The following is a 13,028-nucleotide window of genomic DNA, read 5'->3' on the forward strand; positions in this document are numbered from 1 at the left end:
ATGAGACAGTGTCAAAAGCCCTCCTAAATGTTTTTCCAGCACTGGTTCCTTCTTAGATGCTCTTTTGAAGACCAGAAGATCTTTTGGCACAATTGGGTCCAACTCATCTCTGGTTTATTATTTGTTGAGGGGTTAGCATGGGGCATACTGAGGAGATATAATGGGCACAGACTCTCACATTCCATCATCTTTTTCTTAGTTTTGGAAGCAAACTAGTGCTGGATGGGCTGTAACTTAACACAGTGTTGCGATCCTTTCATTTGCCATGTGGGTTAGAGTAAACAAAAGTGTTTTCAAGAAAAATATGTGTCTCTGAAAGAACTTCATCTGTATAGTTCATTCACACAAGTCTATGTTCTCCTTTTTTTGAAGTTGTAGTTTTTCCAAGAATCACTGAAAATGTGGCTACTTGCCATTTAAACATGTAACTTGTTACCCAATGTGCAGTACGGCCTCTTTTTCACACATAACAAAGTGTTATAGCCAAGTGCAAATATAACTGTCTTCATGCTCGTGTGACTTGTTCTGAACTGCAATATTGCAAATAAACAGTGTCGCTGCATGCAGTCTCTGTGCTATCACCACTTGCTCCCAAGAGTGAAACAGAATGTTCTGAGTGCAATTAGGTAATCAGAAGTTAGGACATTCCCCTTTTGTTGCTCAGAGGTCTTTTCTACTGTTGAGTAGGATTTCAAAATATTTTGGAAAGGCTACTGTAATAATTTTAACTTTTCTATTGTTGTAGGATTCTGATTTTGTCACATGGACATCATTTCCATTTACTAATAACCTACCAAGTGTTTTGAAACAGGAAATGGTCAGTAATTCGTGGTAGCTCACTTCAGTCAACAGCTGCCTTAGACTTTACAGCTTTGTTCTAGTCTAAGCCATCCCTTTATTTTTGGAAAAGAGAGTTGTGGCTCACTTGTCAATTATTGTCTCTGAAATTAAGAGTTATTTTGAAAATCAGCAATTAAATCAATGTAAGACTCTTTGCAGAGTTATATATAAATGAGACAATCAGTCAGATTCTCAGCCTGATAAAATATGAGTAGGCTCTTTCTGAAAAGTGAGATATTGGAGCGTGACTGTTCATATTATGGAGCAAATTAGGTAAAGACTTGCTGTGTATGGATCTATCTAGTCCTCTCATTTCATGATGTGAACCAGGAGAGAGCCCTGCTTATGGATTTCACTTTGGTTATCCACACACAGGATAACTTATTTTAACCTTGATTGCTGTTACGTATTATTCTTGGTTTTGCATAGAAAATTCCTTTTATTATTTTCAAATGTCTGTTTAATTTTTCTCTCTGCTCAGTTCAAAGATGTTGGTTTTTAGTAGTTGCTTTGTTTTTGATATAAATATGTAGGTGACACTTAGCTGATTATACATTGCACGGAAGAAGTATTCCTGAGAAATTATTAAATTTTTGCTCACAGTCTATCCCATTTTGCTTTCAATTGTTTGTTGTTCTGGGATCTATGTGTACATTGAAGTGCTACCCATAAAAGGAAAAGAAATCTGTGGGTACAAATCAAGATTCCTGCTGCTCTTTCTTAAGCCAGTGCTAGTATTCAGTCAAGGAAAACTCTCTTTTAAAATACTATTTTCTTCTTTTCCTTAGGTAGAGCAGTGTGGCCACTAGGTATTCAGTCTGCATGTATACAGCATTCCCTTAGATGTTATTTGTGGGTTTTTGCAGACTGCTTTCTTTTTCTGTGTATTTAAAGACTTCGATATTTCTTTTTGTAGTCCCACCCGCTAGAAACCAAATTATCATGAATTATTTAATTAATGTGAGCACCATGTCTGACTTTTTAAAATACTTTAAAAATCTTCCATGTTGAATTAATATTATTTTTATTTAACTGCAGATGTACTGCTAATTCAAAACTGTTATAGATGAAGCTGCTGTGCCATGTATCATGAAAGTGATAATATACTTAGGAATTCTGAACATAACAAATTATGTACTTTTTAACAGCATGCCATCTTCCTGAGACTTACACACTGTCCTTTTAGACAAAAAGGAAATGTTACCTTATTTAAACTACCAGTTTATAAGTGACAACGCTGTAATTTATTGTCTAAAATAGTAGAAGCGAGATACTACTCATCCAAACCCTCTTCTTGGCAAATCAGAGTTTACTTCCCATCCAGCTGATTTCCACCATGGATGTGCACTTGAAAATGACTCTTGGTCAGTCACCCTGACCTCTTTCCATCGTTTAAATCTACATTTGTGCATTTTAATGTCAAGGTTGGTGGGGGATCCTGTGGCTGGTGATTCCCCAGTGACACTAGGGGTGGCTGTTGGCGCTGGGGTGCCCCTTTTGCAGGCCCGTGGCCTTTCATCAGGATGTCCATTAGGATTTTGTTGTGTTGTCTTCCCACCACCAGTGACCTTTGCTCTTCCAGAACTCACCTTTTGTCTCTGTTTCCCCTGATTTTGTGTAGGTGCTGGGATGGCTGGAGAAGGTCGCATTTTGCAGTTGAGCTGAGGGAGGCGTGAAGCATCATCCATCCCCTGCTGACATTTGAGGTAGTGTGATAACTTTTATCTTACCTGCAAGTGACTTTATGATTAATGTTGGCTAAGCAGAGTGATCAATAGTGTCCTGTAGCACTCTGCAGATAATCCTCACAGATCCCACGATCCATTCCTACACAAGGTGATAATGATAATATACAGTATACAGAATTCTGGTTGGGATATGATCATTGTATTCTGTTACCCTAAACAATAGAGATATTTTAATTAAGGCCGTCAAATTCAATCCCAGTGTAAACTGATGTCTTCAAGCCCATTTCTGCCAATCTTTAGTAGTCAGAATTTCAGGAAAAGGGCATGTTAACTGGTAGAAGTGCTTAAAAGCCTATTTTTCTTGTCATAGAAAAATTGTTCTACTGTATTTTAATGAGCAATTTTTCATAATGTTATTTAAAGTATTAATTGATTGACTTTTTAAATGCACATATTGAAACAAATGGAGGAAAAAAAAAAAATCTGTGTTTTTCCAGGGAGAGAATTTGAAAATGCTATCATAGCATTGTAGATAACATACATCTAGTTTGAAGGTATGTATTTTGTCTAATTCATATCTGGAGTGTATTGCTGAAAGTTTAATCAGACTAAAGTTGGGTTAATTTGAATCAAACATCACTGAAATACACTGTAGTATAAGGGATTTGGAGCCATGATTGCTCATGCTGTGGAACTAGAAAGCTGTTACCTAGCGTTAAATGACTGCATGAGACTCTACAGCTCCTGCAAACCATAACAGTTCTATAAGACTTAAGTGGCTATTCCTGTAAGTGTACACAAATGTAATGTTATGAAATAGAAGAGAAAATCTAGAGACTTTTTGCTTTGGTTGCAATGCAATAGGTGAGACTTGCCACCATATGTTCATATTTTCAGTGTTTCTAAACGTAAATGGTGAAATGCTAGATGAATTCATCATACCGTGAATCTCTGCGTGGGACACTTCCCTGAGGATATACCAATTCCACTAAGAAAATTAGAAGTTCAGGATAGTGAAAGGTTACTTGTAAAAATGTTTGTAAAGTAGCTGTAACTTGGAGTCTTTAGGGACCTCCTCAACTAAAGTCGTCTTTGTTGTGGTTACTGTGCTGTTCCATACAGATTTAAGCATACCTGAAAAACAATTTACAAGTGGGTGTTCTCATTTTATAGCTGAAGCATGGCAAGCCAACCACATAGAAGGCTGCTCCTGTGCTGTTTTCCCAGCTGTCTGTGCCCAGTGAGCCGGTCAGTCCCCAGCTAAGCTGCCTGTTCCCAGCTGCCCTGCAAGCAACGGTGCCAGCAGCGTGCCCAGCACTGGGAGTGCACAGTGCGGGGATGGGGTCTGGGCTCCAACACGGGCTCACTCAGGGGTTCCGCCAACCTTCTGTAACCTCATCGTGTTTCAGCTTCCTATTTGTAAATGAAGGCTAATGATTCTTAATTTCCAGAAGAGGCCACAGAGCCCCAGTCCTTAGGACATGCTGTTACTCGTGCAGTGTTGGTCATATTTGATGTGATGTTGATGCTGTGTTACCAGGGGAGAGCTCAAACCCCTTGCATTTAAGTGGGACCTTGGGCTTGGAAATTGATTGTGGATCCATGGGTGGTAAAAAATAATTTTTGTGGAACTTTCTTACTTAGTGTCTTCCAGTAACTCGACATAAAGAACATTTTGGCTCAGGGAATAGCAACTAATGTACTCCAAGGATAACATGATCATAGGGGGCAGAGATATCTTGAAAGTGACATGTCTGTAATGTATAATACCTATGGCAAGTTAATTTTAAATTAAGAGCTGCAAGTGTGATAACTGTCCCCATGCAGCTCAATTAATAGTTCAGCCTTAATATATTTAGCTTTAAAAACGTGTTTGGCAATACCAGCCTTAGACTCAGTCATCTGGAGGCAAGTTTACTGCTCAGCTCTTCTGTGAAACTGAGACATTTAATGCATTCTGCACAGTGGGAAATATTCATCTGCACATTTTCTAGACTGCAATTAATCAAGTGTTCTACTCTGAACGACGTTTTTGTTTATTCTAAATGAATATGTTGCATTCTTTCCTTAAAAGGCCAGGTTGGGTGGGACTTTGAGCAACCCAGTCTAGTGGAAGGTGTCCCTGCCAATGGCAAGGGGGTTGGAACTTGTCCTTTCCAACCCAAATCATTCCATGATTCTACAAATAATTAGACAGAGGCCTTGTTATTTCAAATCTGGGATATTGAGAGTGACCCATAGATGTGGTGAGAGTAATTTGTGCCTCATTGACATTTACAGTCCCCATGGAAGATAACACATGAGGCACAAATTTAAACAGATTTTGACAGTACTGGTAGTTCTGCTGAATACTCTGGAAAAAATTCTAATGTCTGGCCAAAAGTAGCCGAGATGTTGTAAAATAACTGCTGTAAAATATTCCAGTAACCGTAATTTCTTTAGCTATTAACACTTATCCAGCTACCAGGTCGGCCCACCTCTCTGTCCTTTAAGTAAAGCTCTGCTAAGTTGCTTCCTGTGGAATACAACATGCAGAGTACAGAAATGGTTTGTGGTGCTGTGAGAGCCTGAGAAAAGCTGGGAGTATGGGAATAAAATTGTGATCTGTTCCTCCACAGTTTGGAAAAAACTCACAGGCATACAAGAGCTTCACCTTTTGAACAGCCTTTAAGGTCAGGGAAGAACTTGCCCGCACTGAAAATGTTGGTGTGTGGATGTTGTATTGACAATAAATGTGTTCATCAGCTTAACACGAACACATTCTCATACTTTTCTCATTGGGCAGCTTGTTTGGTGATGTTGGGTTAACACAAATTACGTATCCACCATTTGTGAATTATGTCCACTAGGTAGTGACTGGGATCAGATCCAAATCCTTTCATCAGAGAATCATAGAATCAGAGAATGTCCTGAGTTGTAAGAGACCCACAAAGATCATCGAGTCCAACTCCTGTCCCTGCACAGGACAACCTCACAGTTCACACCATGTGTCTGAGGGTGTTGTCCAGTCTCTTCTTGAACATTGTCAGGCTTGGGGCTGTGACACCTCCCTGGGGAGCCTGTTCCAGTGCTCCACCACCCTCTGGGGGAAGAACCTTTTCCTGGTGTCAAGCCTGTAGAAAAACAACCTCCAAACCACTCTTTTTTTTTTTTTTTTTTTTTTTTTTTTTAAGCTTTGTGGGTGTTCTTCGTATTTTTGCTTTATCAGTTCATCATACAATTATACAATATGAAAGGTTTGCTTTTTAGCAGTTAATCATACAGTCATCAGTAGGACAATTTAATTTACTGGCAAATAAATTGAGTTAAATTCTGCTGCTGTTGGGTCATATGTTACTGCAGATTTGAAATAAAAGTTAAGATTCAGTTTGAACAAATCTGGCAAAGTGAGGTATTATGTCCTGGCAAAGGGTTACAGGCAGTCATATTTTATTAACTACTGTAAATAAAACAGAAAGGAAACTGGAAATGTAAACACCAAAATGTACTGCACAATTTACTTAATGGTCTTTTTTCTTTTAAAGACAATACTCTGCAGTCATTTGTTGCCACAATTATTCTGGCTCTTGCTCCTGAGTAAAGTATCTCATAAATTTGCTGTTTGAGTATTATTTGTGAAAAACAGATTTTCCAGACTAAATATACTACACTGAAACAGTGAGAAGAATCAGATTAGATAATCTGTGGCAACCTATTCTTGCACACATGGCTCAGTATGCTTTAAAAATATGCTCCAGCAAATCAAGTCTTACACTGTAGGTAGTACTGTAGAGTTTATTATGCATGACTAATATGTCCATATGATCCAGTCTTTGCAGTAGTGTGTAGGAAGTAAATCTGGATTTTGGAAAGGGTAACTTCAACATCCCCACTTAGCAGCAGTGGTCATGCTGTTAATTCAGCAGCACCAGACTGTCTCACCCTGTCCAGCCCCTGCACCCCTTCCAAGGGGAAGCAGCTCACAGAATTACAGAATGGTTGGGGTTGGAAGGGACCTCTGGAGATCACCTAGTCCAACCCTCCTCCTTTTCACCGTGCTTTGCAAGCAACTCCTCTCCGTCCATCTCTTTCCCTCAGGCACACCATCACCCTCCTACTTCTGTCTTCATCAGAGGCCGAGGAATCAGAAAAAGGAAAGGAGAGGAGCAAGGGGCTGGAAAAGCCATTTCTCGTCTCCGGGCAGATGTGGCACAGGCTGGATGACCTCATTTCATGGGCTAGATCTGATTTATGAACTATTTGCCATAAATAAAAACCTACTTTAAGAATCCATTTTTCGTTAAAGAAAGAAATGCTAGTCCTCTTTGTCAGATGTTTCTCTGTAAAGCTATACCACCATCTCTAGTAATTTGTGCTACAGCTCCTAGTAACAGCTGCTTTTTACCATATCAGATGACTTTCAGCCATACCGGTAAATCAAATGTACTACTCCCATCAGGACAAATTCTTCTTGGAAAAAAATATCTTTTGAGTTGCTTCAAATAAGCTAGTTGCTTAAAAAAAAATCACTCACAGCATGATACAAGTTTCCTACTCTTTCTATAGTACTATACTTCAATGTTTCAGTCTAAAAATTGGTCTTTAGATCCTTTATCAAACATGTATCTAAGTATACCTAGCAGTATCTGTAGCAAGATCTAGAACAAGGATCTGTATCAAAGGAATATATGTATTTTAATTATTTTAGACTTAAAATTTAAAAACCTACTCTTTCCCCTAGCGTGGAACAAAAAGACACAAGGAAATTAAAACACAGCTGCAAGTTCTAAATGTTCAGGACTTCTACACTGCAACCGTACAGCTGTTACGTACCTCCCTACCAGCTGAGATATTCGGGAGAAACCTGGCTGACCCATGGAACGTGCTTTTTCTATGAGTTTTGTATGTCTACCATAGAGCGTGTCTGAGACTGGAAGAAAGCCTGCTTTTCTGAGGACATAAAAACTCAATTCCAGGGCAGCCAAAACCAGATCCTTCTTAGCCAAGGAAGTAATTTATAGACCACTAGTAATCGTGCGATTAATTGTTCTCTGCAGCCCACAGAACAGCTGACATCTGGATTCACTTTCTAAGCCGTGAAAGGACTACAGACTTTGAGGGGTTAGCGTGGGGGGGTTATATGTGGTTAAATCACCCTGTATCAGTTTATATTCAGAGCTGAGAGTGTGGTTGGTAAGCTGTCAACAGTCTTCACAGACTATCGCTTTTAGAGTCTCTGAAAACAGCAAGGGAAAAATACCTTCCTAGAGTGAACTATACCAAGCCGTTATTCTTTTTAGCGTATGAATCCAGTCACCTGTTATCAAGTCAGATTGCTGAAGAGTATATGCAATGAGTGAACTAAAAATCAGGACTAATTCATGCATCATGGAAATTAAAAACTCAAAGCTCCATCTGCTGTGATATTCCACAGTTTTAGCAATGTTGGGAAAATGGTAATCTATGCAGAAGTGGTTTATCTAATGCTGCTGTACACTTTGTAGTAGAACCTAAGAGCAGTCAGTCTCATTGTGCTTACTGTGAATGTGGTTACTTATGCAGGATTCAAGTGTGATTGGTAAGTGTCTGACTCAACAGCATCATTCCTGTGGTTCTTGGCTTAAAAGGTGTCATGAACAGCTGTATTATAAAAAAGTGTATCGCAAGTTATTGGTTCAGTATAAAAGTTCTAGACATCCTGTTTTGATGGTATATAAAAATGCTAATGTGTTTTTAAGCCACTTTGGTAAGTGTAGACATAGACTGGTTTTTGGTTTTTGTTTTTTTTAATGTGAGATGCTTCATCAAAATACACTTTAAACTTAATAGCTGGGTATTTTAATTTCCAGATCTTACTAATGCAAGTGAAGAGAGAAGTTAACTGAATTTTTAAGATTTTATGAAAGGTTTGAACAGCTATTCGCTTTTCTTCACAAGTTATTGCTTACTTCATGAAAACATGTTTTGGCAACAGTGCATTTAAAAATACTAAGGAAGCTTCGCCCATTGCTGGTCTGATTCACTATGTCTTTCAACTTCATGCTGATTTACACAATTAAGGATCGAACTCAAAATCTTTGTGTTTGGCTATACAAAGTGGTTTATACAGTTGTTGAATGCAGTATCCTACTTTTTGGTAGGTGCCCACGGTTCATATATTCAGATTTGTATGGACTTAAACCACTGATCAGCAGAGAATAGGGCCAGGGGACAGTGCTGGTATGATCTTACAGAGGGCACAGGAAAGCAGTTGCAATCATATTGTCTCTCATTAACAGAGAACTTCTTAAACAAAGAGTTTTTCTTGCAGTTATTTTGAAGAACAATTGTGTGGAATAGATGTGCTCATATGCTAACTCTACATCGTTTTAGACAAGATTTAAAGTTAGCTTCAATCTGTGAACTACAGATGCAAATTAAATCAATATAAAGCGTATCTTAAACCGATATGAACTTCAGGATATAGGAAATAGCACCAATTTAAAATGCACTGTTTACTGTTATGCCTTCTCTCAAGCTGATTAATCTTTGTGTGTTGACCAAGTCATAATAAACGTGTGAGCATCTGGAGTCACGAGTGGGCATCCAGAAATGCTGTTCCAGGCCTATGTCTGTCATTTACCAGCTTTTACTTAATCTGCTATTTAACTTAATGACTTCCTAAATGGCATACAGGCTTTGTTATGTAGTCTTTAATCTGATTAGGAGCACATGAATAATTTAGCATGCAATTAAACCATGTAATTAATTTGTCCCATGGTAATGAACTGTTAAGTAGTTCCATTAGTCTAGGATAAATACCAGGGTCATGAACTTAAATATTCTAGCTTCTTGAAGATGTTTTTCCTGGAAGATTTTTTTTTTTTTTTTTAACTATAAAAATACTATGTAAAATGAAAATGCTGCTCACCCTGGTTTGTTGAAATTGCCCCTTGAGGTCTGAAAGGCAGGTTTGGGTTCAAGGTTATTAGAAAAAATTGAGGATGCTTTGTTCAAAAATGCTCGGCTATAACCAACTCTGTTTCACTAGAGGTCAGCAGGAACTTAAATCATTTCAAAATAGGGTTTGGTTATAGCTTTAGATATAGATAGATATAGATATATCTTGTTTTATGTTTTGCTTATACAGATAAATTATCTCACTTTTCTTTGCAATTGTTTGTACAAATAACAAAGCAAAGATCTGAATTTTGTCTTCTGTATGAATGTTATCTAAGTATTAATAATAATATTTTTATTAAAAAGCCTAGGAAAAATTGCCACGGTAGTTCAGAAAAGTGTTTATAGCCTGAAAATATTACCACTCTCATAAAAAGGCCTCAGTGTTCTTCCTTAATGATACAAGTACATGTAAAGCCGCGTGTCAGCTCAGCAATTCACGCCTGCATGACAGTAGCTGAATGTTGCAATTTCTTTCAACTGAGTTGCACCCGTTTTGCTGCTTTGTTGTATTTTGGGGGCTGAAAAGCGACCAAAGCAATTAAGTCTTTTTTCTGTCTGTGAAGTGGACAGGAACTGAAGACTGTAACTTCAATTCTCTTTTAGCAATTGTCTTTTGGCAGAGGTGATCTACTAGTCTTACAGCTAAGAGCCTCCCTCTGTGTACTTAGTCCATTAGGTTACTGCTGCTAAAGCGTAACAGATTTTATTTTATGCAAAGTTTTGGTATGCTGTATGCCACAGCCATCCTTGGACTTCGTAGCCCAGTTCTTGGAGTATGCCTTTATGGCTGGATTAACCTGTAACAGGTTCCAGTACAAGCCCAGAGCAATGTCCAAACTCTGGATTCACTGAATGGCTCCTTAATCACATCCAAGAACAGATAACTGTTTGGCCTGCTACCAGTTTAAATGCTATTTAAATCAGAGTAATTTGCTGACACATCCAGCCATGGAAAAAATACATCAGCTCTGGTAAAATTATTGATGGTTTCTCTTACAATGGAGATATAAATAAATTTGGTGTTGAAATGAAGCTTTCATAGTCTCTATTCCAAAATCAAACGTTTGTTTAGGAAAAAAAAAAAAATTCTAATCCAAAGTAAGCAATTAATTTAACAGATTTAATTTTGAATTTTAATACTTAAAACTATTATAAACTATTTAGCTGATGCAGAGCTCTAATTAACAATATAAAATTGCCTCTTACATAGTTTCATTTTGTCATAACGATGTACATTTTAATAATCCTCACATTTGCATCAAGCCATACGTAATAAATGCAGGTTTATGCCAGAGTCCTTCATTCTTTTCCAGTGGTGCTGGTTTATGTTGTTAGATTTTTTGTTTGTTTGTTGTCTGGAATGTTCCTTTTAAGAGTTGTTCTTTGGTTTCGTTATTTGTTCATTTTTAATTTGCAGTACCTAATTTCTGCTTCAATAGTATTATTACTTGTTGTTTTCACGTCCCAGATAACTGCTCACAGTAGGTGAATGGTGTGTTATTCATATCAACTGTGACAACTTGTTATTCCTGCTTCTTAACATGGCTGAGTATATAGGCCTGACAAGGGTTCTGTAAAAACAGGCATTCGGCCAAGTGCTGCTGATGACTCAATCAAGCTGTAATATCAGCAAGCAAGGGAAGAAGTCTTTAGGTCCATGGCAGTTTTAGATTGTGTTGTTTGGAAGGACTGTAACTCATTTCATCTGCAGAATGACGTCCTTGTGGCATTCAGGGGAAGGAGCGCAAGCAGGCAAAGTGATTTCGGCTATGCATGATCAGCCAAACTCATGTTAATATCTTTTCACAGGCACAGAGAGAAGATTTCTCCTTGGTATTACTGATCTTGCTATGAGGTAGCTTGTTAGGAATATCTACACTGTGAAAAATAAAGGCTGTTTCCCACACAAAAATTCTGCAGGGGTGTGTATGTGTCACAGAGGCACCCCAAAGTCAGTTTTAGGCAGACAGCAAGTTCCAAAATGAGACTTTATTCTAGACAGAAAAGTGTAGCAAATAAACCAACTAGAAAGAGGGCTTATACAATTATTTAGCACTCTGACATCATAAAATACGGGTTCAGATATCCATTGAGGAGACTATTGGGGTACAACAACGTAAGAATAATGAGGATCCACGAAGTGCATGCATACACTCACAAGAAGCAAAACCAGAAGCCTCTGACTCCAGGGTACCCAGAAGAAATAATCACCTGCCCGGGTTAGGTGAGGGCTCACACTTGCCTGGTTAGGCAAGAACTCATTCAAGGATATAGCAGTAAATAACCACTCACCTAAACAAGGAGGTGAGGCGCTCTCAGTCCCAGGAAGTCTCCTTAGCTGGTGTCCCAGTCTAAGGGGAGGGCTCTGGTTCACAGACCCACTGCTCCAAGATGACCACTCAAAGGGGGTCTTCCGTGGGATCCCTGTTTTACAGCCTGGTCAGATCTGGCTGTGGGCATTACAACATGGTCCACAAGCTTCGCAGCTTCTCTGGGCAGATCCTTTGATAAGGACCTTGTCAATTGACCAAGAGTCCCACCCCTCCTGCCCCCCAGCTGGTGGAAGTGAAGTCACCCTGCCCCAAGGTATGGGAGGATGTGATTCTCAACACCTTGGTACTACCCTAGGTGTGTATGTGGGGACATGCACAGTGGGGCACAAAAGGTGCTAAGGAGCCATCTACTGCCCTGTTGAAGTCTCTGGATCTCAAAGGGATGTGCAGCTGCCACAGTATGCACATATTTGGTAGCTGCATGAACAAGGTTCAGCTGGAAAGCCTGGAGTTCACATTCTCAACTCAGCTCTTGTTCTTACTTGGTGGGGGGTGTACTGGTGTGTGTTCATCTGTATTGCAAGCTCTTGTGTCATTGCCTTTTTGTGATCTGATGGAATGATGAAATGCAGCAATGTACAGGAAGGCTCCTCAGATTAATCCTCCACTCAATAATTTTGTGGTTCAGCTTGCAGCAAAGAGGCCACCTTTGGTTCTGGACTAGCTGCATGCATGCTGCCTTGGCAAGCAGTGCTAAACTGGAGAAAATTATAGGGGAAAAGACTTTCTCATATTTGGAGCATGATGGGTTGATGGAGATGCCAAAAGCAGCAGTCTCTTCATAGGCACAGTTTAAAAAGTGTAATGTCCTCCTTCCTTCGGGTCCTTTCATGTTCTGAAGATATCTAAACAGAAGATCTCACTTTAAACAACAGTTTTGTTTATCAGCAAAACTCCTTATGGTTTACTCTGTGTTAACATTGTTACCTGGCCAGAGTAGATGCGAACTACTTAGTATGCTGTGACTAAACTATCTGTTTTCTCAGGGATTTTCTTAGCCTGGTTTCCCCTGTTTATGTTGACTATGTTCACGTCCCAATGGAGAGATGTAGTGTTTAAATTCACTTGTGATTGACCTTACTCCAACATCGCTATAGAAAAGGGCCAAGAATTTTTTTATCCTTTTTATAACTTCTGGCTCCCTTTCTGTACTGAAGCAATTAGCCTGAGCTGACCTCTAGCCAAATGTTCCTGTGGTCGAGTTTCAGCTGCCTTGAAGACAGTCAGCTGCTGGTTTTTTGTTGTT

At 39.0% G+C, this 13,028-nt stretch overlaps 1 protein-coding gene across 10 annotated transcripts in view; it reads left to right on the plus strand.

Moving 5' to 3' along the window:
• The window catches only part of GHR (growth hormone receptor), a 157,140-nt gene that overhangs the window by 71,698 nt on the left and 72,414 nt on the right, over positions 1–13,028 (plus strand). For all 10 annotated transcript variants that reach the window (XM_065045124.1, XM_065045121.1, XM_065045118.1 and 7 more), the window contains 1 exon segment: positions 2,462–2,546. The gene's annotated coding sequence lies outside the window, so the exon portion shown is untranslated.

This window comes from Columba livia, chromosome Z, assembly GCF_036013475.1.
Source record: "Columba livia isolate bColLiv1 breed racing homer chromosome Z, bColLiv1.pat.W.v2, whole genome shotgun sequence".
Classification (NCBI taxonomy): Eukaryota; Metazoa; Chordata; class Aves; order Columbiformes; family Columbidae; genus Columba; species Columba livia.